Genomic DNA, 27,687 nt, shown 5'->3' with positions numbered 1-27,687 from the left:
CATCAGCAGTTTAAAAATGTTCTGCTTGGTCTAAGCAATGCCATGAGCACCACACACTAACAGATCTAAGATGGTTTTTTCTGTAAAAGTACTATTTTTTATCTTGTACATTAGAGTTGGCGTCCTGCTACACACAGAATGCTTTTTCTGTGAGGTGAACATGAAAGTGTGGAGCACGTTCACCACATGAGTGATCTCTTGAACTCCTACACCTTTTTCTCTTTCCTCTACTCATGTGTATTCCTACACACGACCTTCCCAAGATGAGAAGGCAGGGATGAAAGAAGTATTATATTTTCTTGTGCAATACCTTCTCTAACTGAAACTGTGTGGCTCTCAGTGTGTGTGTTTGATACACCCACTGATGGTGTTCCTGAGGTCTGAAAAAGCTCCAGAAAGCTGCACAGTGAGGGCAACAGCTTTTCTTCAAAAACAACAGCAGCAAATGCTCTTCCAGCAGTTCTCCTGCTCCCACTGCTCAGAGTCCCCACCTACAGCCCTGGTGCCTGGGCTAAGGAAGGGAGTTGCTTTATTTTCTTTTCCTATTGCTTACATCCAGGGGTTATCAAACCATGGCCAGAGCTTTTTAATTTAAACTCAGCAGTCTTGGGCTGTTGTCACTGGCAAGAAAACACGAGCAGAACACCAGAGAATCTTGAGTTGTGTTCTTCCATGTTTACCTGGTGTGTTTATGAGAGTCCCAGGCACACAGGGGTCAGACCCAAAGCATGCACTGAGTCTGTGGGAGGAGGATTCTGCTTCCCTCCCACTCAGGTGCTTGCATCAAATAGGATATGCTCTGTACCTTCCCTTCCCTTCCCTTCCCTTCCCTTCCCTTCCCTTCCCTTCCCTTCCCTTCCCTTCCCTTCCCTTCCCTTCCCTTCCCTTCCCTTCCCTTCCCTTCCCTTCCCTTCCCTTCCCCTCCCCTCATTTTTAAAATCAAGAAAAAAAAATTGCCAGCAGGTCTCACCATTGTGCATGTGGTGGGTGTTTCTTTCTTTATTCATTACTATTGAGAACAATTGCTTTTCTTTCATTTCTTAAAAGTTCCTTTTATTAGAGTAAAATCCCCTCACTTGTAATCAGGAAAGCAAATGGCTGTGTCCAAAGCAGGTGTAATTTGTATAATCTATGAAGTCTATGTGGGGTTTTGTTGGCCAGTTGACTTGAAAGAGGAAAGATTATTTTTGGCTTGTTCCCTAGAATCTTGCCTGTTCAGGAGCCAACAAAACTGTAAGAACAAACAGTTCATTATTTACTTTGTCAACTGGTTCCTAGCAGTAATTAATCCATCACTCGGTTCCAGTGAGCCTCAGCAAAGCTTCCCAGAAGAGGAGATTACAGAAAAGCACAAAATCTCTGCAGTGAAACACTGAATCTGTGAGGTGGGAATTCCAAAGCAGCAGACATCCAAAGTGTTGGAATTGATTTATCTCAAATAGCTGGTAGCTGGACAGGCTTCTCCTCATCTTCCCTGCTGCACCAAAAGGTGGCTATTGATTAGCCCTGAGTGTTTTCCATAGTGCTGGGAGTGATGTAGGGTGAAGATTTCAGTATTCACTCATTCAGTCACATTTTGTGAGTAGTCTCAGCTTTGTTTTATTGTATTCCAAGCTGCATTTTATTGGTTGTGGATAAGGAAACTATGGTAACCACATTATTCTTAGCCTTCTTGGAAGAAACAGCTTTCAAATAAACAGAGAAGGCTGAAATACATTTTCAAGGCTGTTGGCAGACCAAATGTTGCATTAAAGAACAAAACACTCAACCACTGAGTTTTAGTTCATTTTGGATCAAGAGAAAATGATTATGAAATAAAAAAGAAACCTTTCATAAAACTAGAATAATTTATTGGCAAGAACACTAGAGGGATGAAAGAAAGCTGGGAAGGTTGTATAGAGCCCACCTAAGAAGATCAGCATGAGAGTGTGTAAGAGCCAAAAAAAATCAATCAAAAAGTAATAATAAGGGTTTGGGATGAGAAAAGAGGCAGGGGAAGTAATTTTCTTGGGGCATCTGTTTGACATTCTTTCAAATGCTTCTGTGATGCTCAGGAAAAGAAATTTTTGTGTTTAGATTGTACTTGGTAGAGTTTACTTTGTGTTTGCTCCAGATAAAGACCCCGTCCTTGTATTTTATTGCATTCAGAATATCACTGGCTAAAAATGCAGCAAGAGAAAAATCTGTACTGCAAATGCATCGTGATTCTGTCCTTCCAGTTCTCCAGAGATGTTATGTATAGCACAGATCCAGCTTCAAGCTTCATTCAATGTGTTAGATGCAGCGTGAAGTGGAGAACAGGAGGGATTAGGCACACACAAACCTGGCTCTGGAGTGACCATGGATGATAAGCTGTCTAGTTTTCCCCACTAAGTAGTTGGCCTGGGTGAGGAAGCTTGGACCTCTTTGCTTGGTAATATCTGAGGTGTTCTGAGGGTTTGTTGTGTCCTGCTGTGGGAAGGGTCTGTCACCATCATATTTTCTGAAAAATCCTCTTTGCCCAGGATTCTTCTCCTGGGAAGCTGAGAAGCCTCAAAGAAAAAGGAAAACAATATTATCTCATTTGCTTCTCCTGTGTTTTGCTGCCTTGGAATGTGGTTTGGAGATTGTTTATCCAACATGTGAATTGTTTTGACTTAATGACCAGTCAGTGTCAAACTGTGTCAGACTCTGAAGAGAGAGTCATGAGTCTTTCATTATTATCTTTTAGCCTTGTGTCTGTATCCTTTCTCTATTCTTTAGTAAAGTTTTAGTATAGCATTCTTTTATATAATAAAATAATAAATTAGCTTTCTAAGAACATGGAGTCAGATTCTCAGTTTCCTCCTCCATCTGGGGACCCTGAAAATACCACAGGGCCCATGCAGCTCCTGCTATGCAAGAAATGCAGTTGCAGTTCAGCATGGCCCTTGCAGCCCTCCATGAACAGCACCATGCCCCTCTTGTGAAAGCAAAGCTCTGAGTGTTCAGAAAATAACAGCAAACTCCCAATTTTTTCCTTATCTCTTATGACTCTGTGCCTGATAAGTTTGGAATTTGGTATGTGAAAAGGCACAATTCATTGCTTCAGCAGGCCAGGATTTTATCTAAGACACGTAGCCACTGCTGCCCTGTGCTTTAAAGTAACAATATCATAGTGTCCTACAGATGTTTGAGCTACCCCGTGGTTGTTGACAAGATGCAATTAAGCTGATTGGTTCCATCGTATATGTTTCTGATTTAACAAAGTAATTAGTCCAGGAAAGTGTTCAAAGTAGCACAAACAAAGCAGCTGCCATGCACCCAGGGCAGCAGGCACTGTGGCAATACTCTCTCCATCTTACTGAGTGTCTCAAACATTGCTCTGGTGCTGAGCTCTTTGATCTGTGCTGGGTTCACCCAGTGCTTCTCTCAGATCAGCCAATTTTAAACAAGACAAACTTTTGAACTGTTGGGGTTTCTTAAAGGAAAAAACCAAAACAAAACAGCAAAACCAAATCAAACCCCTAAACTCATAAAATATTAATGCAGATGAAATCAGAACAACTGATTTTTATTTTGTTAAACATGAATAATATCCTTCATAGCCTTTTTCACTGCATTTATCTTCATTCTAATTAATAGAAATCTCTTGTGTACTATATGAAGGCAAATTTCATAAGACAGAAACCTTTTAAAATAGTGCCACAAAATATTGCCATTCCTTTTCTTTAAACGAGTGCAGAATAGATTGCAAAATCTGTGGTCACCACAGATTTCCAGACTGAAAACAGAATGATTGATCATATGGAAGCAATATATAACATTCTTGTGTAATCTAGGAGAAGAGATTTATTATCACTTTTGTATCTTAATGTGTGTATATTGCTAAAGCAAAAGAAACCAGTTAACAAATACCTGCCAGCATCCATTGAGTTGTTTTTTGGGTTTTTTTCCCTTCTGGAGGACCCAATTCCTGCTTTTGTGTCCCATGTATTCCTGCAGCCAAGGTTGACAGCTGTGCTCCAGAAGCAGCAGATATGATTTATTTGCAGGATACAGTATAAAGCTCAGTGCTGTCAAGGACAAGAAATAATGTTCTCCTGAGGACATAAATCTTTACTGGATCCTGGTTTTTGGTCCCAAGTGCTTGTGTAACTTTGTGTAGGGCTTAAACGTGAGTGTTCAGAGTATGGAGCCAGAATTGTAACTTCTTTTGCTGCCTGGTGGATTTTGTTTTTAGAGTTTTCTGGTCTGAAGACTCTGAAGGTTGTTTCAGAGGGCTTTTTGCAATGGATTTAAAGGAAGTCAGTATATTCAAATGCTCTATGCAATTATGTCTCATCAAACACCAGGATCAGTAGCTAAGTGCTCCCAGGGGTTTCCAGAGCCATATTTCTGCCTTCTACCATGGGCAGCTGGGGCTGCTCTGAGCCTTTTCTCAGTCCTCCTCAGCACTGGGACTTGGGCATCCCCTGAGCAAGGGATCCTCCCTCAGAGGCTGAAGATGCAGAGAATGTGATGGAAGCCAGTGTAGCTCACTCAGCACTGAGGAAAGGCTGTCTTGAGAGTGAATGTCAGGGGTTTTTTGGAAAGGTGAGAGAAATGGGATGTGCTTTCACACCTGCAGTCAGGCAGTGAGCCCTTATCCATTCAAATGCTTGTTCTCAGCCATGGGAGGTGAGGGCAGGTAGCTCCCCTACCGTGGGGCTGGGACAGAGACTCCACAGGAGTTCAATCCACACAGAAGCATTTCTAGAAAATATTTGGATTTTTTGCTGGACCATGCTTTCTCTGAACACCCCAATTAATCTGACACACATTAGGAACAAATAAAATACCTCCAGGCTTAGCATGGGTTTTGAGTAAGAATAATGGGGGGCTGTTAGAGTTTTAACTCCCAAACCAAAACTCTGTGGTGTGACAGTGCTGCAGGTGTGTGGTATTTTCAGGGTCCCCTGTCGTGGGGAGGAAAGAGTGAATCTGACTCCATGTTCTCAGAGGGCTAATTTATTATTTTATGATATTATATTATATAAAAGAATGCTAGACTAAAAATATGCTAAAGAATACAGAAAGGATACTTACAGAAGGCTAAAAGATAATAATGAGTCTCATGACTCTTTCCAGAGTCCTGACACAGCTGGACCATGATTGGTCATTAAGTTAAAACAATTCACATGAAACCAATCAAACAACCACCTGTTGGATAAACAATCTCCAAACACATTCCAAAGCAGCAAAACACAGGAGAAGCAAATGAGATAATATTGTTTTCATTTTTTTCTCCGAGGTTTCTCAGGAGAAGACATCCTGGCAAGGGGATTTTTCAGAAAATGTGACAGTGCCACAGGTGCAGTAGGGAATGTACCTCTTTCTCCAGCAGCACTGACACAACCAGAGCACACAGCCTCAAGCTGTGCCAAGGGAAATATAGGTTGAATATTGGGTAAAAGTTTTTCATGGAAAGAGTGATAAAGTTCTGGGATGGCTGCCCTAGGGAGGTGGTGGAGTCACCATCCCTGGGGTGTTTAACAAAGCCTGGATGTGGCACTGGGTGCCAGGGTTTAGTTGAGCTGTTGGGGCTGGGTTGGACTTGATGGTCTTGAAGGTCTCTTCTAACCCAGTGATTCTGTGAGTGGGTATGGGCTCAGTGTCTCAGGGAATCTGACTCCTTCCAGGAGCCAAGCTGGAGCAGCAGAGCAGGAGAGGCAGCCTCTGGCTTTCACCTCTTTGTGGGAACGGGTGTGCCCCACATGCACACAGACGTGTTTGAAGAGTGGCAGGGGCTGCCCAAACTTTCATCCCCAGCTGTAGAACAGAGCTAAATACATCACTCAGAGGAGATAACTGGAGACAGTGTGGTGGCTTTGGAGCTCTTACATCAGCCCTGCCAGCTATTAGATTGTAAAGACTAACAGCTTCTGTTAACACTTGTTAATGATCTCTTGTGAGTATTAGGGGACTCCATAAAATGTCTGGGTTTTGTCTGCATTAAATATGTTCCCAGTTACTGGGGTGGAAAGAGGGGCTTGGCTCCACAAATAGTATTCTCTTTGGAGAAAAAGTGATCCAAGAATGTTTTAACTCCTGAAGTAACTTGTGCCAAATCACCCCAAAGACTGCCTGTATTATGTGCAGTGTGTCCATGGGTTCCCAGAGCTCTCTCTGATTCTCCCCACCACTTAAAGACAACATGTTGTGTTTACAAGAGGTCTCTTTACCCTGAAGATAAATGCTTTGGCATCCCATTAAAAGGGCTCCTTTAACCTGTGACACTGTGTCCTGTAGGGATAAGGGCTGTGTTGCAGAAGGTCTTGGCTTCCTGCCTGCCACTTTCAGCTCCTGAGGGCCATTTCCCACAGTGCCACTGGGGTCTTCAGTCCTCCCATGGGGCAAGGCAGGCTCTAACCCCTCGAGGTCCTCATGGTTCTACCTGCTGAGGGCTCTCCCCTGCAGCTCAGGGTCTGTGCCATGAAGCCAAGGAAATGTGCAGCTGAAGGGGAGTGATTTCACCATCCATGTGTGAAGTGGAAACCTTTCAAACCTGCCCTCTCTCTGATACAAAGAAGGAATTTACCCTGTCCTCAGGAGCTCCTTGTTTGGCTTTCAGGGATCTTGGCTTGGTACCTAACTCTCCAGTGCTGTTTGATGGGAGGAAGGGCATTAAAAGCACTGTGATATTTGCAGCCCTAAAAAGATTTTAGTTCAGAAGTGTAATAAACTGCTTGAAACGGGAGCCTGACAGTGTGCAAAGACAAGTCTGTTTTGCAGAGTCTTGGTGTTATAACTTGCTCTGACACTGTCTTTATTTTAAAAAATAGATGTGGGGATGTCCATACCCCAGTTTAGCAGTTCAAGAAACACCTGGGATGGATAACAGTGCAATAACCAAGTGGATATTGGAGTACAAAGATTTCCTGAGAGCAGGGGATAAGGAAGGAATGTGAGAGAGTAGGAATGCTGGGTAGTGTAGAGTTTATTGCAGAGGTTATTCCAGGCTTAAGTGTTTGCATGGAGACAGGGAAGTGAATATCTCTCATTTTATACCATACTTATCTCAGGTTCCTCTCAGCATGGTTTTGATATCAGAACATTTCTTGGATTTGTTCTCTTCTCCAAACCCTGATTTGGAGCAGCTTTTCTCTGCAAAGAATTTTCCTATTTCTCCAAAGACAATTGATCCCAGTGGTGGAAAAATAAAATCCCTCCTGACTCTTTTGACCCTTCAAAGAGCACTGTTAATCCCTCAAGAGATCTTCCCCATCAAGTAGGGGACCAAGGCCCCCTGTCCTACGCTTGGTAAGTTGGGGGCTGAGTTAGCAAAAATCTGGCCATGGTTTAACAGAGTGAAGGCACTGACATATTCCTTGCAGTTTTATTTTCCCACTCTGGTGAAAGCAGAAAGATCAACAACAATAACCAACTGCTCAAGTGCCAGCCCTGCTCCTCCTGAGGCTTGGGGAAAGTCCCCTCCCTCTGGGGCACTGGGGCCAGCCCTCCTGGGTGCCCTGGAAGAGCCAGGTCACTGAGCCTCCCCCTGCAGCCAAAGGAGGAAATGTTCCTGCAGTGACCCCGGGAAGGCTCCAGGGCAAGGAACAGAGCAGCCTTTGTCCCCAGCCTTTGTCCCCAGCACTGGGGCTGTCCCACACCCCCTGTGCCACTGGTCAGGCTGTCCCCAGGCCTCAGGGGACATCGAGCTCAGCTTCTTCCTTCAAGTTTTGGGTTACATGGAACAGTGACCTAGAAAGGTGTTGTGGGGCTTGTTTTTGCAGTTCTCCTTCTGGCTGATGTTATCTGGGATCTCTAGAGAAGATCCTGTTTCTGGCTGTTCCACTGCCTGGCAAGTCTCTGTGGCAACAGGTTTTATGAAACGGAGCCAGGGTGTGGGAGCTATCCAATCCAGGCTGAATGCCCTGTTTTTTCCACATTCCTCTGTCCCTAAAGCATGCTTTGCTGGTAAAGCAGAGGGGCACCTTGTTCATTTACTGCTGGGGCTTGATAACCCATACTCACCTTTCTGATTATCTCAACAGCCACTCACCAGGTTTGCATCTGAGCTGTGTCTTAGACTCTTACTCATTTTTGGGGCAGTTTTGGGAGAACTGCCCATCAAGGTTTGATCTTCAGGGTGTATTGTTCTGCTGCATTTTGTCAGCCTTCTGGCTAAAACAGAGGTACCAGGGGAGATGTCACCTCAGAAGGCTGCTTGATCAATTAAAATTTCTGCCCTGCTTTTTTGTCATGTAGGACATAGGAATGCCTAGCCTGATTCTTATACACAGCTTATGTTTTTTATCCTCTTGTGGCCTTTCTCATTCTCATGGAACCTGTTCTCATCTATGGAGCATATTCTTCTCCCCAGCCCTCCTGTGGCTCCTTAACTTACATCAGAAGGCAATGAAGGAGGGCTCCTAAATTAACAATTCTACAGACCAGCCTGGAAGAATTTTAGAGACCTGTCACTTGAAAGCAGTTTCCCTATTTTCTGCCACCTCAAGACTGGTGAGAGGTGAGGATGCTGAACAGTAAGAGAAGGGTCAGAACACTGCTCTGCAACTAAATGCATTATTTTAAAGGTGGCAGGTAAAGGAGCACTGTACTTGTAATTTTATAATGTGTGGGCTCAACAGATATCTGAGACAGCCCAAAACTACATTGCTTTCTTGTAAACCTCTGTACAGCCAGAAAGAAGGGGAACTACTGGTCTAGAAACAACCAGAAAAATAAAGCTTGGCCCTGTTCCCCTCCCCTCTCCAGCCATCTCTTGTAGGAACTCTTACAGGAATTATCTGTTAATGTTTTTCCGACTTTGTACATAGGCATCTTCCTCTACTCCATGTTCCCATGCTCACCTTGTCACTCACCTTGTCCTGTGATTCATCCCCTCCTCATCCACTTTATTTGTTTCACTGGCTTCCTGCAGCTTCCTCTGACCTCACCTGCTTCAGGTCCCACAACTCTACCTGTGCCTCTTTCCTCTCTACTTTCCTTGACTTTTCTAGGGATAATTCTCTGACTGTTTTGCCCTTATTTCTCTCTTCCAGCCCACACAGTGCCCAAATCACCATTCCTTGTTATTCTATGTTATCCATGGCTGTCAAATTTTCAGCTCAAAAACAGGATATCACAAAACCAAAAAGCAGTCAAGTAATTTCAGGAGCCCAAACACCTCCTCTCTCAGTCACTAAGGATGTCATTGCCAGCATGTCTGTTCCTCTGCCCTGTAACAAGAGTGGTGTGCTCATTTTCTATTCTGACCCTTTCCTATATATTGCATTCAGGCTCTTAATCTTGCTGGTCTCCAAGATGCAGCATTTCCTTTCTTTCCATCAGCCTTACTACAGACCCCATTCAGCCTGTGTTTATTTCAGAGCATCGTTATTACAATATCCTCTGTTCTGTGTCCAGTTTGTACTGAAAATATCCACCTTCCTAGGCCACTGCATGGGTTGTGCCAGCCTGTATTTGCTTCTCCCTGCTTGTTCCTTGCTTTGCCACATCTATCCTGACATGCTTGGTTTTGTTTCCTAGGCCATTGCTGTCTGTATCCCTCTCCTGCCATCCCAAAATCCCCAAAGCATGTCCAGCTCCAGCCCAGCACACCTCCTCAGCTGCCAGGGTGTGTGGGATGTGTTGTGTCAGCACCAACACCTTCCCTTCACACTGGAGCTCCAGGTCATGCTGGTAATTCCCAGATGCTTCAAACATGTGAACAGTTGCTGTTGCTACTCTTGAAAATAAAACTTGCTTTGGGAGAATTTGGAAGATTTTCTAGATTTAGTCATGTCTGAAAGCAAAAGACTGGTTGCTAAGCAGATTGTCTCTTTTTCTTCTATTTTTTTTTTTTTAATTTTTAATTACTTGTAGTCAGGGGTGGCCAGTCTGAATGGCTGCTTTTCTTGCAGTCTCCCAGTGGGGTCATGTTTTAATTTATGCACTCCATAAGGAAATGGTCAGGCCATTTTCTTTCCATTCAGAGTTATCTCGTGAGTCGTGGTACTCCAGCACAAGAACAGCTTGTAAAGTTTTGGCAGCACTGCCTGAGGAATCTGCCCAGGGAAGAACTGGCTGTAAAAGCTGAGTGGGCTTAAACCATGCAGAGCTAGAGAAAGATGCAGTGGGAGTAACTGTGCTCTAGTAACACAGTGTTACACACTGTAAAAATTCAAAGCAAACTCTGACAGACTGTTTTCCATTTTAGAAGTACATGTTCATATGCAGCTGAAAAAGCTATACTTATTCTGATGTTGTCTGGCCCTGGCTCAAAAGGAATGCTGTCCTTTTGGGGGGTGTTATCTGCAGTGTTACTGAGAGCTAACTCAAGGCATAGCAGGGTTGAGAGTTACTTAGTTTGGATGCTGGGAAAAGTGTAATTGTGGGAGTTAAGGAAACTTGATTTCCTTGGGATGATTTGCAGGTACAACTGCTTGCCCCTCTCACAATTTCACTGTCAGCCTTTTCAGCTTCTGAGCTGTCATCCACTGAACATCCACTCAGCCTGGATTCTTTTTTAAAAGATGCATTTGAAATGGTTCATCACACCAGTGTTATAGATAGAAGTATTTTTATCACCCAATTGAAAAAATAAAAATCAACAGAAGCTTCTTCCCTAGGAAGTTCTTCATCAGTTCTCTGTAATGGAAAGGGCAGTAACAATTAGCTGATTTTTATGTCAAAGAGAAGTTGAAGGGGTAAAAATGTCCAGTCCTGTGGACCCAGGTGAATGTGGCTGTTGCAACATTAAATGTTTCTGGATGTGCTGAACATGTTCTTTTCCTCTGCAGTTCTTTATGCCAGCATTCCAACAGCCAGGGATGGCACCCAGAGGGACAGGGGAATTCACATTTGTGTCTGTGCCTTCAGTGGTGCAACAAGAGAGAGGAAAGCTGCCTCAGAAGGTGTCCTCTTTAGGAATCCCTTAGGGAAACTTGTAAAGGAGTTCACATTTGCTGTGATTTACACTCACAGTGCCAGCAAACCCTGGAGCTGCCTGCCTGGTGTCCATGAGCTCTGCCCTGAGCAGGGGCAGGAGCTGTCTGTGTCAGCTGGGCCCAATCCAGACTCACTTCTAGCACTTGCGTCTTTGTTAACATTTAGATAATATCCTTTTCACCTTGTTGGAGGGGGAGTGTTGATAAATGACCCAGTAAGAGCTCTTTTTCTGTCTATGGATATTCAGAGCATGGTTTATTAGTGCCTACAATACTAATGTATCCTTGCCTTTTAGAGGAGTTGAATGGTGTTGTTCTTGTACTTGTAGCAAGCGCATTCCTATTTGTGACAAGCCAAGAATAGGAAGTCCTGGAAATGTGCTCCAGTATGGTGTGCAGTGTTCTACTTGGAGCTTTGCTTTCCAAGCCTGCTCAGCAGGAGAGAGGGGAAAGGTGCTGAAGGAGGGGCTGGTCCCCCATAATACTGCTCTTGGTGGCCTTGCTGTGGGACAGGAGCTCTTTGCTTTCCCAGCATGATGGATCCAGCTCCACTGCTTGTCTGCTCAGTTATTTATCCCCGTTCTATTGGTACACCTGTAGGTCTTACTGCAGGTCTTATTTCTTCACATCTGTGTGTGTGCCTTGCAGTTCCCACTACAGCTGTTATATTGTATTTGCTGGGATGTCCCAATGAAGGCAGGAATGATGGGTCTGACTCCATGTTCTCAGAAGGCTCATTTATTACTTTATTACACTATATTATATTAAATAATACTATACTATACTAAAGAATACAGCAAGGATACTTACAGACGGCTAAAAAGATAATAATGAAAACTCCTGACTCTTTCCAGAGTCCCAATTGGCCAAAGAGTGAAAACAACTACAGCAGAATCCAATGGAACAATCACCTGTGGGTAAACAATCTCCAAACACATTCTACATGAGCACAACACAGGAGAAGCAATTCAGATCAGAATTGTTTTCCTTTTCTCTGAGGCTTCTCAGCTTCCCAGGAGAAAAATCCTGGGCGAAGGAATTTTTTCAGAGAATGTGAATGCCACAGTGTTACAATATTGAAACACCCTTTTCACTGATAGACACTGGGCTTGTCTGTGTACTCCTGGCCTCCTAAAAATCACACCTGCTCTAGGTGTGATTTTTAGGAGGCCAGGAGTACACAGACAAAAAGCTTAGGCCTCGTGTGCTGTGTGGTGATGAGTAAGGACTGGACAATATTTAGCATCGTTTTAGTGAAAAATGAAGGCATGTCTTTTGTTTTCTATTTTATCTAATATTAGACTGGGGGTCCTTGAATAGCTCATTCCCTGAAGCCTTGGTCACTGAGCAGCTTCTGGGACTGCAGCAGGGTTTTGTGTGTGTCCAGGCCTTTGAGGCTGGGATGTGCTCACTTCTTACTCTCTTTGAGTGGCAGCATTATTCCCAAGGTGCAGTCCTGGCTGAGGATAGCTCTTAGAAGAATGAGTAAAAGGAAATTATTACAATTGCAAATTAGATTCCAGTGGAGATTGTGCAACAATTATTTGAAATATGCTCCCTCAGTGATAGTTATACAAAGTGAGCCCTGCTGTATTATTACAAGCCACGAGGTAAAACTTGCAACTATTTCATCCTTGCTGGTGCCACCTACCACAGAAGCATGTCTGATCAGTGAGGAATAAGAATGAGGCTTTATTTCCATGATGGAAAAATGCCACATGATGTTTAGCAGGGTGCAGCAGTAGCTGGTGAGCCCCCCCAGTGCAAACACTTGGAGTTACCATGGAAGTGACTCCCCCATGCAGAGTCTCTGCCCCAGACCTTGGGAGGGGATTCCCTGTGTGGGGGTGGAAACAAAAGCCAGGTCACAGCTAGAGTCACTCTGCAGCTTTTGTCCTTGTCCAGTTTCTCTTCCCTGAGGGGTCACAAGGGTGAACACCACTTAACATTAATTGTGCAATGCTCCAAGATGTACATGAGGCAAAAGTGTTATTTGTGCCCAGGCAATGCAGTGCAGGGGGGCACTTGGGTCTGCACATCAGAAGAGCAAAGGAACGTAGCTGGGCCTTATGTGTTTCTTAGGTACCAGAGTTGGATGAAAATGTACCTTCCACTACAATTTTGTACCTTTTATCCCCCCTGCAATTTCTTTCTGCCATGACTTCTTTTTCCAGGGGGGCTCATAGCAGTGTCCAAGAAGTGAACTGCTTTACCCTTTCACATATCTTCAAACTTTCTGTGCTTTCACCCCCAAATGTTTTAGTATGTTCATAAGTGGCAAAGATTCCAGGAGACTAGAGGAGAATTCTATCATGGATTTTAGAAACTACCCCATACCCTGCAATACCAACAGTGTAGCTCTGCCAGCCTTGTTGAATCACTGGAGTTTATCCATTTCTTTTCAGTGTAACTGCACTTTTCAGTGCTTATAGAAGATAGTAGTTGCTGTGCAGGTTTAGAGAAGTGGGTGTGATCATGCTCTCCATTCACCATAATTAGCTTCTCCTGAAGATCTACATCCCACCCAAATCCTGCTTGGTGGCTTATGTCCAAACTCAGTCAGGCATAAAAAGCCTTCAAAGCCAGACAAGATTTGCAGAATGCCCAGGAGTTGAACAATGCAATGATGCGAGTCAACTGTGGACTCGAAGAACTTTCAGAAAATTGAAGTCTGCAAGCTTTGAAGTGTTCTGCTGTGGTGCACATGGAAGGGAGAAAGAGTTTTTTAAAGCTTATCAACTTTAAAGCTGGTTATCAGTCACTGCAGGCCAAAAACCACAAGCACAATGAACTTGGGCAGCCGGTGGATCCCAGCAGTTTGCTCTGTTTGTGGGGTTTTCCTGCAGGTCTTGAAGCTGCATTGAGAGCACAAGACCTCATCCTGTACATCATTCTCCTTGTTCTACATTTAGGCTAAAGACAAGGAGATTTGCAGGATCTTTGTGTTCAGAAACAAGAAACTGAAATAATTTTTGATTTGATTTTATTATGACTAAGAAAGACAGAAGCACATGGAGACATTGGAAGTTTTGACTGCCCTTTCTCTATAGCCCCTGATGAGGTTGGTGCAATTTGGGGAAAAAACCTCCAAAAGTAAAGGAAAGTACCACTAGCCATAACTCTTAAACCATTTCCCATTTAAATATCCTACCTGCTGTTTTCCAGGAGCTGTACAGATCCCCAAGAAACACAACAGGCTTTAATGTGCTGACACCTGAAAAAACCCAGTTTTTTGTTAGTTTGTTTCTTAATTGTGAGAGAGGCTGAGAGTGTTCCATTTGTACCCAGGTAGTGTGGCTGCTCCCACATGGCCCTTCCCAGAGATGGAGGCCACCAGAGGTATTCAGCAGTTGTTTAGGGGGGGACCTTGTGTTCTGTTCCTGCTCCTAGGAATGTGTGTGGCCCTGTTGGAAATGTGTGTGTAAAGTGCAGAGTCATCCTCTTGGATAACTCCATCCTCCATCAGCTCCAGTCTCACCCAGCCCTAAATCCAAGGTCTGGATTGAGCCCATTTCAGTATCAGGATTGCTGGATTTGTATTTCTCAGTTTCACAAGGGGGAATGTGTGGTGTAAGTGAGAACTGGAAGATGCGAAGCTGCCTGCTGTCAATGAAGGATCTGAATTCTGAGTCCTCCTCCTCTCCTGGGAAGTGATTGCTGCTGGCTGTGGAGTAAGAGGTGGGCTCTGCATTGCTGGCTAGAAGAAACAAAAGGGCTGCAGTGGACTTGATTTCGATGAAAAATGAAGGCATGTCTTTTGTTTTCTATTTTATCTAATATTAGACTGGGGGTTTCTTGAATAGCTCATTCCCTGAAGCCTTGGTGACTGAGCAGCTTCTGGGACTGCAGCAGGGCTTTGTGTGTGTCCGGGCCTTTGAGACTGGGATGTGCTCACTTCTTACTCTCTTTGAGTGGCAGTATTATTCCCAAGGTGCAGTCCTGGGCCTGTGCTGGGTGCTTTCCATGATCTATCCCTGATCCTTCCAAGGAGGAGTGCCTTTTCCCTGTTTCTGGCCCAACAAGGGTGGGAGATATTAGCTGGGGTATCTGTGAGTGCACCTGAGCAGCTTGGTGATCGGTGAACTTTGCAGTCCAGCAGCAAAAGCTAAGTTCATAAAAGCACACTTAGGGCTCTGCAAAGCTGAATAGAGGTTTTGATTGCAGATATGTGGAGATTTGCAGTGACTCAGGCCCACGGAGATGTTGGCAGAGGGAGCCAAGTCCTTTAGACTTTCTGGCTCCGTGATGCTGCCGGGAAGCGAAAGACAGAGTCCAGCAGAACCTGCTACTGCTGTGTTCCCGGGCAGAGGCAGGGCTGGATCTGCGGGGCTCAAGGGCAGAGGCAGGGCTGGATCTGCTGGGCTCAAGGGCAGAGGCAGGGCTGGATCTGCTGGGCAGAGGCAGGGCTGGATCTGCTGGGCAGAGGCAGGGCTGGATCTGCTGGGCAGAGGCAGGGCTGGATCTGCTGGGCTCAAGGGCAGAGGCAGGGCTGGATCTGCTGGGCAGAGGCAGGGCTGGATCTGCTGGGCTCAAGGGCAGAGGCAGGGCTGGATCTGCTGGGCTCAAGGGCAGAGGCAGGGCTGGATCTGCGGGGTTCCCGGGTAGAGGCAGGGCCGGATCTGCTGGGCTCAAGGGTAGAGGCAGGGCTGGATCTATGGGGCTGCCGGGCAGAGGCAGGGCTGGATCTGCTGGGCAGAGGCAGGGCTGGATCTGCGGGGTTCCCGGGTAGAGAGGCAGGGCTGGATCTGTGGGGCTGCCGGGCAGAGGCAGGGTTGGTTCTGCAACCCCCCTGCCCACACCCCGCACCTGTTGCTGTCTCAGGTGCGCGGGAAGCCGCCTGTGCCCTCACCCGAGCAGGGCCGGCCCCACCGAGCCGGGCATTCCCTTCTGGCGGCACTCGGCTCTTGCTGGGCCGCCCTGAGGGCGGTGGGAGGATTTAGAGAAGCGTCGCTAATCCCGCGCTGACCCTCCTTAAGAGGCTCCTCACAGGCGGCTCGCCCCGCGTTGCCAGGGCCCGGTGTATCCTGGAGACGGAGCGCAGCGAATCGCGGCGCCGCTCTCTGGGAAGCCGACACCGCCGCCGGATTGCGGAGCTCCGCCACAAGGAACCCGCTGTCCTCCTGCTGCCGGAGATGGCGACGGCTCCGTGGGCACAGGGGCCGCGGAACGCCGGGGATCTGCTGACAAACCGGCCCTGAGCTGAGGGGGCGTTCGGCACACGTGCTGCGGCCGTGCCGAACCCTTTGGACTTCTGCTTCTGGCAGCTGCAAACAGCTTTTGTTCACAGCCCTCTGCCCCATCCTGCCCTGGCAGGCACTTAGGCTCTTTTATTCCTTTTTTTTAATATTTTTTGCTGAAGCCATGGCAAAGGTCCCCGACAGAAGCAGGCACAAATGGAGTGCGCTTCACACTTTCCTCCGCTGCAACATGAACCCGGAGACCCAGCGGGTAGTGGTCTTTGTCATCCTGCTCTTCCTCATCATCGTCAACGTGGTGCTGATGTTTCTTTTGGCATTTCACTGAAGGAGGACTGGTGCATGGGGTTTTCCAGGACTGGGCAACAAATCAGCAGGTCAGCTTGTCGTTGTCTGCCTCTGGTCTGCTTGTCTGCTGTCACGGTGACTGTGTGTCTCAGAGTATTCCTCCCGTGTTTTTAATCATCAGCTCCTTCCCCACCCTGCTCCCCTCACTCTCCTCCTGTCATCACTTGTGCCTTGCGCTTTGGATCCCAGGTAAACAAGAGAAAGGGAGAGAGATAACAGAGCCAACTTGCTTAATCATAACCTCTCCGTGGCACTAATCAGCCTTGATTCCTAGCCATGAGGATTCCGTGCCTGCACGTAGCACTTGTGAGCCCTGGAGGAGCCCGAAGTGGTGCTGCTTTGTTTGCAGAGGGACAGCCATCCTGTAAGGAGCCCTTGCACAAGGACCAGCTACATGTAAACACCTGCTGGAGAAGCTGAAGCCTGTAACGCCTCCGCTGCTCTGTCACTGTGAGCACTGCGCTGTGCTGTGCCATGAGTAATGCCCAATTAGCCAAAGAGATTGATTAATAGAGTCCATCAGCAATTCAGGCTGAATAATCGCTGCAGCAGTGTGGAAGAAGGGTTTTGTTGGCTTTAATCCCATTTCCTTGATGATACCTCAGTGCTTATCAGCTGTATGTATCAAAATGGCTGGCACAGCCATGCACAGGACACTGACTGCAGACCACTGGCTTCCCACGGGCTGGGACAGCCGTGCCCAGCGCGGCAGCAGCTCCAGGAGAGCTCCTGTGGGAGGGTAGGAGGGAAGGGCAGTGAGGCAGCCTGCCCCATGCAGGCCTGCTCTGCCTGCCCCATGCAGGCCTGCCCACCTCTGTGATGTTCCCAGCACCCTGCCCATCACAGCACATCCACACTGGCATTGGCACCCAGTGGAGCAACCCTCGGCTTGATGGTGATGGAGGAGACCCATCCCTGGAGGAAGACAGACTGGAGAGGAAGGCACGGTGCACTGTTCTTAATGACACTGCTTGCTTTTGTGCAGAAGACTGCAAAAGATGCAAGCCCTTAAAATTCAGCAGGATCCTTCATTTTGTGTGTTAGGTAATCTGCAATTTAAGTACAGCTTTCACAAGGGCAGTGTGTTTGCTGGCACTATTGGTTGAGGCTACTGCAGTTCTTTCAGACCTGAATATTTATGGCTCCTGGAGTCTGATCTGGTGTTGAGAAAGGCTGGATGGTGGTGTTGTCTCTGTCATCATGAGTGATGTACTCTGTATCAGTTATTTATGTGATTGTGTAACACAATAGTGTCGTACAAAACCACGTCACTTTAGCACGCAGAGAATGGGATTTGTACCTGTGGAGCTCCTTTCTGTCACACCTGAGGTGCAGAACATCTTCTCCCTGAGAGAGAACTCTCTCTTGCAGTTCTGGGTGTGGGGCAGCAGCAGGCCCCAGCCCCCTGCAATTCTCTGGGAATCTCTTATGCAGATGAACAGTTTTGAATTATTAAAAATCTCTAACTAGGCTATAAATTCTGTTATCTAGCCATTGTGATAACAGCCACCAAAACCATCCAGTCTATGTCATTTTCTGAAGTCACTATGAAAAAACCAAAAGCTAACTACAGCTCACAACTTGGCTTTCAAACAAATCTGTTTTTGCTCGCCTCTAAACTTTACTGAGGTCTTAGTTTCAGCTGGAATCAGAATGGAATGGCACAAGGTGGAGAAAGGATTGTTTCCTGGAGAGGCCAAGTGAGTGATGGGAATGTATGCCTCGGTCGTCAAGTGGCACATGAGGGACCAAAGTACAGCTTTGGGCTCAGAGGTGTCAGTGACAGAAAGCTTTTGGCAGCTGCCTATGGAGGCAAATCCTGTACAAGGTTTGAGCAGGTTCTGAAAGGGCTTGAGGTCCAGAAGCTCCCAGCCCTTGTCAGTGGGAGCAGTGAGAGGCCTCAGCATCGTGGCAGCCCCTGCAGCGAGCTTGGACTGCCAGTTACTGCTGTTGTGCCTGCTCTGTATCGTAAAATACTGCAAAAAACCCCTGATGTTAGATGAGAAGAGCAGTTATTCACATTCATGTGTAGCTCTGAAGAGGAGCTGGAGATGGGCTCCATTCATAATCCCAGGGCTGGGCTCAGTGGAGCAGCTGGGAAGCTGAGCACACGTGTCCGCCAGCCTGGGCTGAGCCTGGGTTCACAAGTGACTCATGCTCTTGTTCAGCTTGGTGCCACGGTCCTGAAATGTTCCTTGGGTGGCTTTTGTCACTGAACTGGAGATGTAGCTTCCTGTTCCACTCTGCCTAGGAAGAGACTTCTTTTTATTTATTGTCCTGTGAAATTGGTTAGCACGGAGCTGGTCTTGTGGTGATGGTGTCACTCACCCTCTGCTACTGCTGCATGCTCAGTTTGGGGATGCCTTATTCCTGCTGCTTGCTGGAGGGCTCTGCTAAGTTGGGGATACTAAACCTGGGAAGGCCTAGGAATGCAAATGTGAGTTTGGGCACTTGGTGCCTCTGGGGTGCAGAGCTGCTTCCTGCAGGAAGCATTGCAGTTGCTGATGGAAAGTGCCCCAGCTTTCCCCAGCAGCAGGAGGCCTGCTCACTGCTAGAGAACTAAAGGGAAGAATTGTTTCTTTCAAGGGCTCTGGGGAGTGCAGGGGAGTGAAGAGAAAAGTGTGTTATAGGAAAGGGTAATGTGCCCTCTGGTGAAATTGCCTTTCCCTTCCCTTCCCTGCTTGGGGCAATTTGCATTACTCCTGCTTAGGACAATTTTGTACCAGAACAGTTGGGAGCAAAAAAAGTAGAATTGTCTTGCATTTAAAAATTCTGGTAAGAAAAATATCAAGATTACAGAGAACCCTTTGGAAATACATGTTCCAATGCTGCCTGCCACAGGTGTTAGCTTGGGTTGCTATGAGCCTGGGAACACTTTTCCACTTAATGTTTGGTGAATTTTAATTTCCTCTTTCCAATGCTTGGCTAGATTCTTGATACCTGACTAATGCTGAAGTGTCTGTGCCAAGTTTTGTTATGGGGACCTCAGTGTTTTCCTCCTTCCTCAGCTTCCCCTACAGCTGTATGCATTCAGCTGGAAGCTGCAGTTGACCAGTAAATGTTCATCAGCCTGGTGTTAGCTGTGACTCATTCAGTCCTGCCTCACATCTTGGCTGAAGAAGCTGCAATGGCCAATAAAGCCCAGGAAAAACAGAGCTGGTGAAGGACCCCTGAATTGTGTGCAGGAGCTGTAGGTGGTGATAGAAGGACAGTGGGGAAGGAGAGCCCTGGGGGCAGGGAAGAGGCTCTGACATTTCTGGCGGGTTTCTAGTTTGTTCTCAGTGCACTTATTTGCCAGGAGAGCTCTACAGAAGGGCTGGGATTGCCTTCCATGAGCTCCAGGCCCTGCCCTGGCACTGGGGCCACAGCCCCAGGAGGGAGCAGCTCTGCCAGGCAGGGGGGCAAGGCAGCTGGGGAGCCCTGTGCCCCCTGCCCCCTGTGCCCCCTGGTGCCCCCTGCCCCCTGTGCCCCCTGCTCCCTGTGCCCCCTGGTGCCCCCTGGTGCCCCCTGTGCCCCATGTGCCCCCTGCCCCCTGTGCCCCCTGGTGCCCCCTGGTGCCCCCTGTGCCCCATGTGCCCCCTGCCCCCTGGTGCCCCCTGCCCCCTGTGCCCCCTGCTCTGTGGAGTAGGGCATGGCAGCCAGGCCCTTGTGTGGCCACTGGACATCTTCTCCTCCTTCTCCTCCTCCTCCTCCTCCCTGGGTGCAGAGTGAGGCTGTGCCTGCACTCTTCCCATGCCCTGTGGTACTCTGTGAGACAGGGACAGGGACAGGGATGTGCCCTGAGCCCTGCAGGGACAGAGTCAGGGATGTGCTGTGTCCCCTGCATGGGACAAGTCCACCAGAACATTAAACAGGCAAGAGCTCTGCTTCTGCTCTGCTTTGAGCCTTGTGAGAGCAAAGAGCATCTGTGAACAGGAGAGACCAAGACATCATTTCCAGAGGGGCTTTAGATTATATCTTTGCTTAATTTGTTCTCCCAGGCTAAACTCATTTCTGTGGTGATATGTGGTATCTGCTGTCTTTGTGATTTATTCTTGGAATCCAAGGCATGAGCTGGGCAGATAAGAAACACAGTAAGCACTTAGGATGATACCATCAACAATTACTTTTAATTACTCCTTCCAGTGTTTTGATTGAAAAGAAAATAAAAAATTAACACACAACAAAAGAAGCCACATTACACAGGTTAAAGAAAGATTTCTAGAGGGAGAGTACTTGTTATTGATGCTGTCACTGGCCTTGTTAACTCCAGAGTGTGCTGCAAACTGGAATAAAATGATGTCTTATATGAATCTTTGTATGTGTTCTTTGGCCAGGATTACTCCAGGCATGACTCTTGGTGTCACATACAGTGCACCCACTCTGTCTGTGTTTGGCAGTGGCAGAACTGGAACTCAAAGAGGTGGTGTGGACCTGTCTCACAGCACAGTGGCTTTCCCTGTCCTGTTGTGTGCAGGCAAGCTTTCTGCATTTGTATTGATAAATGTGATAGCTCACCTGTGTTGGAGGTGCTGAAAGAAAAATGCCCCCCAAAGTACCAAGAGGGTGTTGTCAACCTTTCAGCAGAGGAGTCAGCCAGGTGAAGGACCAGAGAGAGGGAAATTTGGGAGTTTGCTCTCCCTTGCAAGGGAGAGCAAGGGGCTGGTCCTGGGCTCTGGTCCTACCCATCCTGTTGCAGGTCCTGTCCTGTCTTCCCCTTGTCCCTCCCTGGAGAGAGACCCTGGCACAGCCCCTTCCAGCCCCTCCAGAGAGCACCAGTTTCACTCTGGACACCTGGATCTCTGCTGTCCCTTGGTGGCAGAGCAGGCACAAGGGGGGAACAAGGGCTGCCTTCAGCCCCCTCTGTCCTTCCTGCAGCCCCTCCTGCCCAGAGCTGGCCAAAGCCAAGGTGACACAGGGCCCACAGCTGGAACCTTGTGCTTGTCCAGTGCTGTGTCTGTTTGGGATATCGGCTCAGGAATGGGATCAGTTGCTGTCTCTTGCTGAGCTGGGCTGGTTTGTGGTTCTCAGTACCTGAGTGGTTTTGTGCTCCAAGCTGCACAGGCACAGCAGAGCTCCACTGCTTGTGCTTGTTGTCAGCCATGATCTGGTCCCTTCCTGGCATGTTGGGTATCTGCAGTGCTGTGGAAAATGTTCTATGGAAAGAAAAACACTGGATAAGGCATTGGGTGAATCCAAGCAGCTACAGGGACATCTGTCAGCAGCAGCCCAACTCAGCTTTCCTCACCTCAGCAGATGAAATGGTTCCAGCAGGAGATTAGGGAAAGACAGGCTGCTAAGGAGTCATGGCTTGGTATTTTTAGCATCCCAGTTCACACCTGTAGTGCCCAGGAGCCAGCACTCGTTATAATAAGCATAATCTAATTACAGAGTGAGAAGATCTGCCCTGGATGCCAGGAGAGGAGTGCTGGCAATGGCAGGAGCCCATCACTGCCTGCCCTACCAGAACATGCTCAGCTGAAACTGAGCTGCCTCTGCAAAACCACTTTGTCCTGCTGGAAAACCAGCCAGGATCACTCCAGGCATGACTCTTGGTGTCAGGGCTGTGCAGGGAGTCGGGGTGACAGGAATGGGCACTGTGCACACCACGAGGTGTGGGATTTCCTACCTGGACTGAAGGCTGTGGTGGTGTTTGAGGGTCCCCAGGATGAGGGAAGAGATGAGAATCTTTACTCCATGTTTCAGAAGGCTGATTTATTATTTTATGATATTATTATATTAAAAGAAAGTTATATACTAAAACTACCCTTAAGAAAGAGAAAGGAGACATCAGAAAGCTAGAAAGGAAAAAGGAATGAATAATAAAATCCTGTGACTGACCAGAGAGTCTGACACAGCTGGCTGTGATTGGCCATTAATTAAAAACAATTCACATGCTGGGTAAACATTTCTCCAAATCACATTCCAGAGGAGCAAAACATGGAGAAGCTGAAGCTTCCCAGCTTCCCAGGAGAAGAAATCCTGGCAAAGGGATTTTTCAGAAAATATGTTGGTGACAAAAGGCCACTGTGGGAGGGCTGTGCAGGGAGTCAGGGTGACAGGAATGGGCACTGTGCACACCAGGAGGTGTGGGGTTTCCTACCTGGACCAAAGGTGTGCCCTGCAGGAGGAGCAGCAGCTGCTTTGGTCTGCTGAAGCTAGAGGACTTGTTTGCCATGTGCTCTTGGAAACAGGAGTGTGGTTCTATTTCAATGTTTAGGCCATTAGATCTCCTCATCCAGGTGGTGTGGCTGTGAGACAAATGAAGAAAATGGATATATTCAAAAGCAGAATAGTACAGGGCCTCAGAAGATCCCAGGAAGCTGCTGCTTCCTGAACGTCTCCTTCACCTAGCGCAGGACACTTCCAATAGGAAAAGGTGGGGTTTGGATTTTTTTCTAGGGTGTACAGAACTTGAAGAACCTTCTGCAGGGGCTACAAAAGAAATGACTCATTTTTATATTTACAGATACTAACCAAAAACAAAGGCTTAGGCAGCCTCCTTTGCCTGACAGTGAGACATTATCAAGGTCTTTTTTGTTTTTCTCCTCTGTCTGTTACTCAGATTTTCCTCTGCTCCATTTTCAGACAATAGGACAAGCAGCAGTTCTTAGTTCTGTGAAGAAAGGATCTACCCAGTGTGTGTACATGGCAAAGACATCACCAGGCAGGGTATGGGTGGTGGTGGCCGGGGTGGAAGTTACAAGTTTTATGTCACCAAAGCACTGCAGGGTTTCTCTGTCAGGAAAAGGTGAAGAAGGAAAATGGTACTGAAGTGTGCATGGTTCTTTGAGGCAGGGAGAACATCTTAGAGCCACATCATGGAAACTGATAAACAATCTGTGCTGGCCCAGCACTCCTGCCAGCACCTGCCAGTGCTGTACAGACTTTGGCACAGTTTAATGCAAGGGAGATGTTTTCACAGGAGACAGGAGCAATAAAAATGATTTCAGCATGTTTTTGCAGTGGGTTCCATTGCAGTTAACTCATGCACACACATGAAAAGGAAAGCCATGAACTGTGTTTGGGGTTTGAGGCTGATGCTTGGATGATTCAGAAGGGTTTGTTATAGCAATGCAATTTGTATCTGCTTTTAAATGTTTTCTTTAACCTTATTTGTAAAACAAATTTAGATTAATTTGCCTTCAAGCTACAAGTGATTCCATAACTTGCTGTATCTTTTGGGGGAAGAGTCAGCAGCAGGCAGAGAGCCTGTGGCCTGCATGGCTCCTTTTTCTTTCCTTCTTCAAGGAGCCAGGGTGCAGCATTTATCCTCAGTGAATCTCTGTGGCAGAATAGCTACAGCTGAACTGGTTTGGATACATTATCCTGAGGGATCTGTGGAGTATATTCCTCATTTGTGCAAAGAAATAATGATGAAAGAGAAAGCAAAAGAGGAGGTAGATAGGAAAAATCCAGAATTAAGTCATAAGAGAAATGGTGGAAGCAGGAGCCGTCCTGCAGAGAGGGAAAAGGAGAGGAAATATCCCAAGGGAATGTGCTGATGGGAGTGCACAGAGGAAGGGTAGTCCTGCAGCAAGGGGAGAATGGGGAAAGCATAAATGACAGAGAAATATGTTAAATATGTAGCATTAAATACAATTTTCTGATGAAAATAATTTCTACTTGGGTGTCTGAGAAATGGCAGTGTAAAAAAGCTGCAACAGCAATCACTCTTAAATGTGTGAACAACCAAACAGAAACATTCTGGGCCATTTCCATTCCCAGGATGCACAGTTAAAATCAGGGCATCAGAAAATGTAACAAATTGTGGTAACCAGCTTTGCTTCATCCTCTGCAGTGAGTGCAGACTTCAAAACTCTTGGTGAGGTCAAGTGGGGAGTCAGGCAGTCTGACACAATTTTCATGTACAGCCAAACTGCAACCAGAAACTACAAACTTGGTAGCTGTGTGAGCCCTAGGTCAGAGTCTTGTTCCAACCTGAGAGTTCAACCCCAGGCCTTGCACCTCTCCAGTCTTTGAAACCAAGGACAGCAGGGGAAGGGTACATGGACAATTTCCAGGTGCTTTTCTGGCAGCATCTGGGCTGCCTGGGGTAACTGGGTGGGTAACTGGTGCCTGGGGTGAGGAGTGAGGGGTGGGAGGGGAGTGCCTGAGCCAAAAGTTAGAGATCTTAAACCACTTTTAAGCCTTAGAGTATTTCAAGCTCCTTAAGCCACTTTAAGGCTTTAGATGGGTTTAAAATGCTTAAAACACTGTAGGGCCTTAGATGAGTTTAAGCTGATTTAGAGCTTTGGAATGACTTAAGTTTTGTGTCTTTAAGGAGGTTTTGAGGTCCTTTGAGCTCTTAATTGCAAAGAGCTTTTTGGACATTTTGAGTGAGGATGTGGCACGTGCCTGCTCCTGTGACCTGTGCTCAGGGACTCCTTCTATCCCTGCTCAGCCAGGTTTCCCTGGCTACACCTCCATCCTCCTTTCTGGAGGAAAGAACAGCATGGCAGGAGTCAGACATCCATGTGTAGGGGTGGATGGTGCTCCAGATGGGTGTCCCTGGTGAGGGTTGCTGCTGTAGGATGGAATGTGTGAAATGCTGAGGAGGCCCAGCCAGGAGAGGAGCAGCCCTGCCCCAGGGGACATCCCAATGTCCCTGTAATTACTGTGCTGATTTTCCACCTGAGTGCCAGTGTTGCTGCTCCTCATGGGATGTAGCTGTGCCTGCCAGGTTAGCAGTGCCAGGGCTCTCTGGTTTAAGAACAGTTTGTATCTGTGGGTAGTACAGATAATCAGCATTTCCTTCCTTCTGTGCTTTTCCCTCATGCTCTAATGCTCTGTGAGATTAATGTTGCCACCCTAATGCCCAGGTCTGTGGGCCCAGTGACACTTTTACCTGTGACTTGGGCATGGCCTGGCTCTTTGCCTTGTGTGCCTTCCCAGGTGTGTTTAAGGCCCTTGGTGGGCTGTATCCAGACAGGATGTGTTTAAATGTCCTTGAAGGACTTACATTTACTTAATCTTTTGTAAAATCACCTTTTAAAATCACAGCCTTGGGCTGTGGGGCTTCCTGTAGCACAGCTCAATTATGCACCACAGGGAAAAGGTCCTGCTTTTGTGCCCAGCTTCTTGCCTGGTGGTTTCACTGGGTGCCCAGCAGCCTGGATTAGAAATGACCTTTTTGCAAGCCTTCAGCTCATGGCCACCCTCCATCCACCTGTCTCTGTTGCAGCTTCAAGGTCTGTTTAGCTTGTGCTGGCCTAGAAACTTCTCCCACGTTTGATTCCTGCTGCTCTTTGTGCCTTGCCTGCTTCTCCTCTCTCTTTCTGAGTCATTCCTGATATTTGGGCTTCTGACCCTGGTGGAAAGCGCTGATGTTTTCCTAAATGGGTCTGCAAAGACCTTCTTGAGGAGCAGCTCATTTAGTCAGCCACTTGTGATAGATATTGTTTGTGTTACATTTGAATTTCTGTTGCCATTTTGTCACCCTGTCACTCAGCGTTGTACCTACTTGTTTAGAAAGAGTGAAAATACATTTCACTTATACCAGAAAATAAATGTGTTATACACAGAATTTTCAACAAATCTCCTCTGGAAAATTGCTTGACAGGTTAAAATGGAAGCTGCTTTTCAGCTTTGCTGACTGTACATGTTACCAGCTACTGCAGTGTGCAGCTATAAAATGTGACACACACAGAACCTGCTGCAGAGGTACCTAAAGCCTTGAGAAGGGCTTTGCTCCTGGTTTTTCCTTATGCCAAAACTTAGGGATCTTAGTTCCCCAAATTAGCAGGCTCCTGGACAGACAGGCCATGGGAGAGTGATGGATGGAATCCTGAGGGCACTGCCAGGGTTGAGGTGATTTAGGTGTGTCACATTCACATTCTCTGAAAAATCCCTTTGCCCGGGATTTCTCTCCTGGGAAGCTGAGAGGCCTCAGAGAAAAGGAAAACAATTCTGATCTCATTTGCTTCTGCTGTGTTGTGCTCATGTGGAATGTGTTTGGAGATTGTTTACCCACAGGTGATTGTTCCATTGGATTCTGCTGGGAGTTGTTTTCACTCTTTGGCCAATCAGGGCCAAGCTGTGCTGGGGCTCTGGAGAGAGTCAGGAGTTTTCATTATTATCTTTTTAGCCTTCTGTAAGTGTCCTTTCTGTATTCTTTAGTATAGTATAGTATTCTTTAAAATAATATAGTATCATAAAGTGATAAATGAGCCTTCTGAGAACATGGAGTCAGATGCATCATTCCCTGCAAATACAATATAGGTGTCCTCCTCAGCTGCAGGTGACTGTCCCCTCTCCTTCATAAGGACCCTCCTGAGTTATTTCAGCCAAAAGCAAAATGGTGGAAAGCAATTTTCAAGTTGTTTTCTTTTGCATTGTAATAATCAGCTCCCCCATTTTAGGTGAGGAACTGGGAGGTTCTTGCATCGCTCTGGGGTTTGAGGGATCCCCTTTAATGGCACCCAGGGATGTGCACCCCTGGCAGGCCTTCTCAGGCCAAACTCTTCACTCTCAGGTTCACTCAGCACAGCTCTGCCCCCTGCACTTCCCTCAAGGCTTCCCTGCCCCTGCAGCACTGCAGATTTCACAGCCTCTCCCTGCCTGCTGCAGGGGGGACCCTCCTCCTCCTCCCATCTGCTTAAATCACTTCTGAGGGGGAATCAGGAGTCAGATGATATCAATAAAAGGGAATAATGTAATTAATGCCAGTCATAATGGTTTTGTGGAAAATAGTTCTTACCAAATAAATGTGATGACAAATGTTGAATGTTTGGTAAATGGAGGCAGCTGTACTAGATGTCACATGAGGAGTTTAACTACAGGCACTGATTAAAAAAGCAGCACTGTGGAATATCCAGCACGCTTAGCTGGATTAAGATCTTTGTTGACTGACATTTTAGATCTGTTAAGGAGAATCACTGTCAAATTAAAATATTTTGAATGGAGATCTGCAGTGCTTGGTAAATGCCTGAGAGTCTTCCACTACCCTTAATCAGTCTCAAAAATCTCTGCTGAAAAATATGCAGCTTCCAGTGCAGGCAAAGGGCAGCAAATGCCAAGGGCATGGCTTGGCAGGGGCACAGAGCGTGGGCTGTGAATGAGGCAGTGACACGAGCCCTGCCCACGAGGGGACGCGGGCACAGAGGGCTCCTGGTGCCCGGGCACGTGGGCAGAGGAGCAGCAGGGAGCACTGAGGTGTTCGCTGTGCCTGCAGAGCTGGCTTGGTGCTTCTGGCAGCCTGCAGGCAGGCAGCAGCAAGTCCAGCCCAGCAGGGGCAGCCCAAATTCCTGCCTGGCAGTGAGGGAGGCAGGGAG

At 47.1% G+C, this 27,687-nt stretch overlaps 1 protein-coding gene across 6 annotated transcripts in view; it reads left to right on the top strand.

Moving 5' to 3' along the window:
• The window catches only part of ARHGEF4 (Rho guanine nucleotide exchange factor 4), a 131,859-nt gene that overhangs the window by 82,237 nt on the left and 21,935 nt on the right, over positions 1-27,687 (top strand). Inside the window, exon 1 of one of the 6 annotated variants that reach the window (XM_066557004.1) lies at positions 15,966-16,464. The exons of 4 other annotated variants lie outside the window; for them this stretch is intronic. The gene's annotated coding sequence lies outside the window, so the exon portion shown is untranslated. Of the gene's footprint in view, positions 1-15,965; positions 16,465-16,494; positions 17,480-27,687 lie in introns of those variants that run through there. One more of the 6 variants, XM_066557005.1, reaches the window with a different exon arrangement.

Source organism: Molothrus aeneus, chromosome 10 (genome assembly GCF_037042795.1).
Source record: "Molothrus aeneus isolate 106 chromosome 10, BPBGC_Maene_1.0, whole genome shotgun sequence".
Classification (NCBI taxonomy): domain Eukaryota; kingdom Metazoa; phylum Chordata; class Aves; order Passeriformes; family Icteridae; genus Molothrus; species Molothrus aeneus.
Note: the sequence above shows the minus strand (reverse complement) of the source record. Positions and strands in the feature narration are given on the sequence as shown.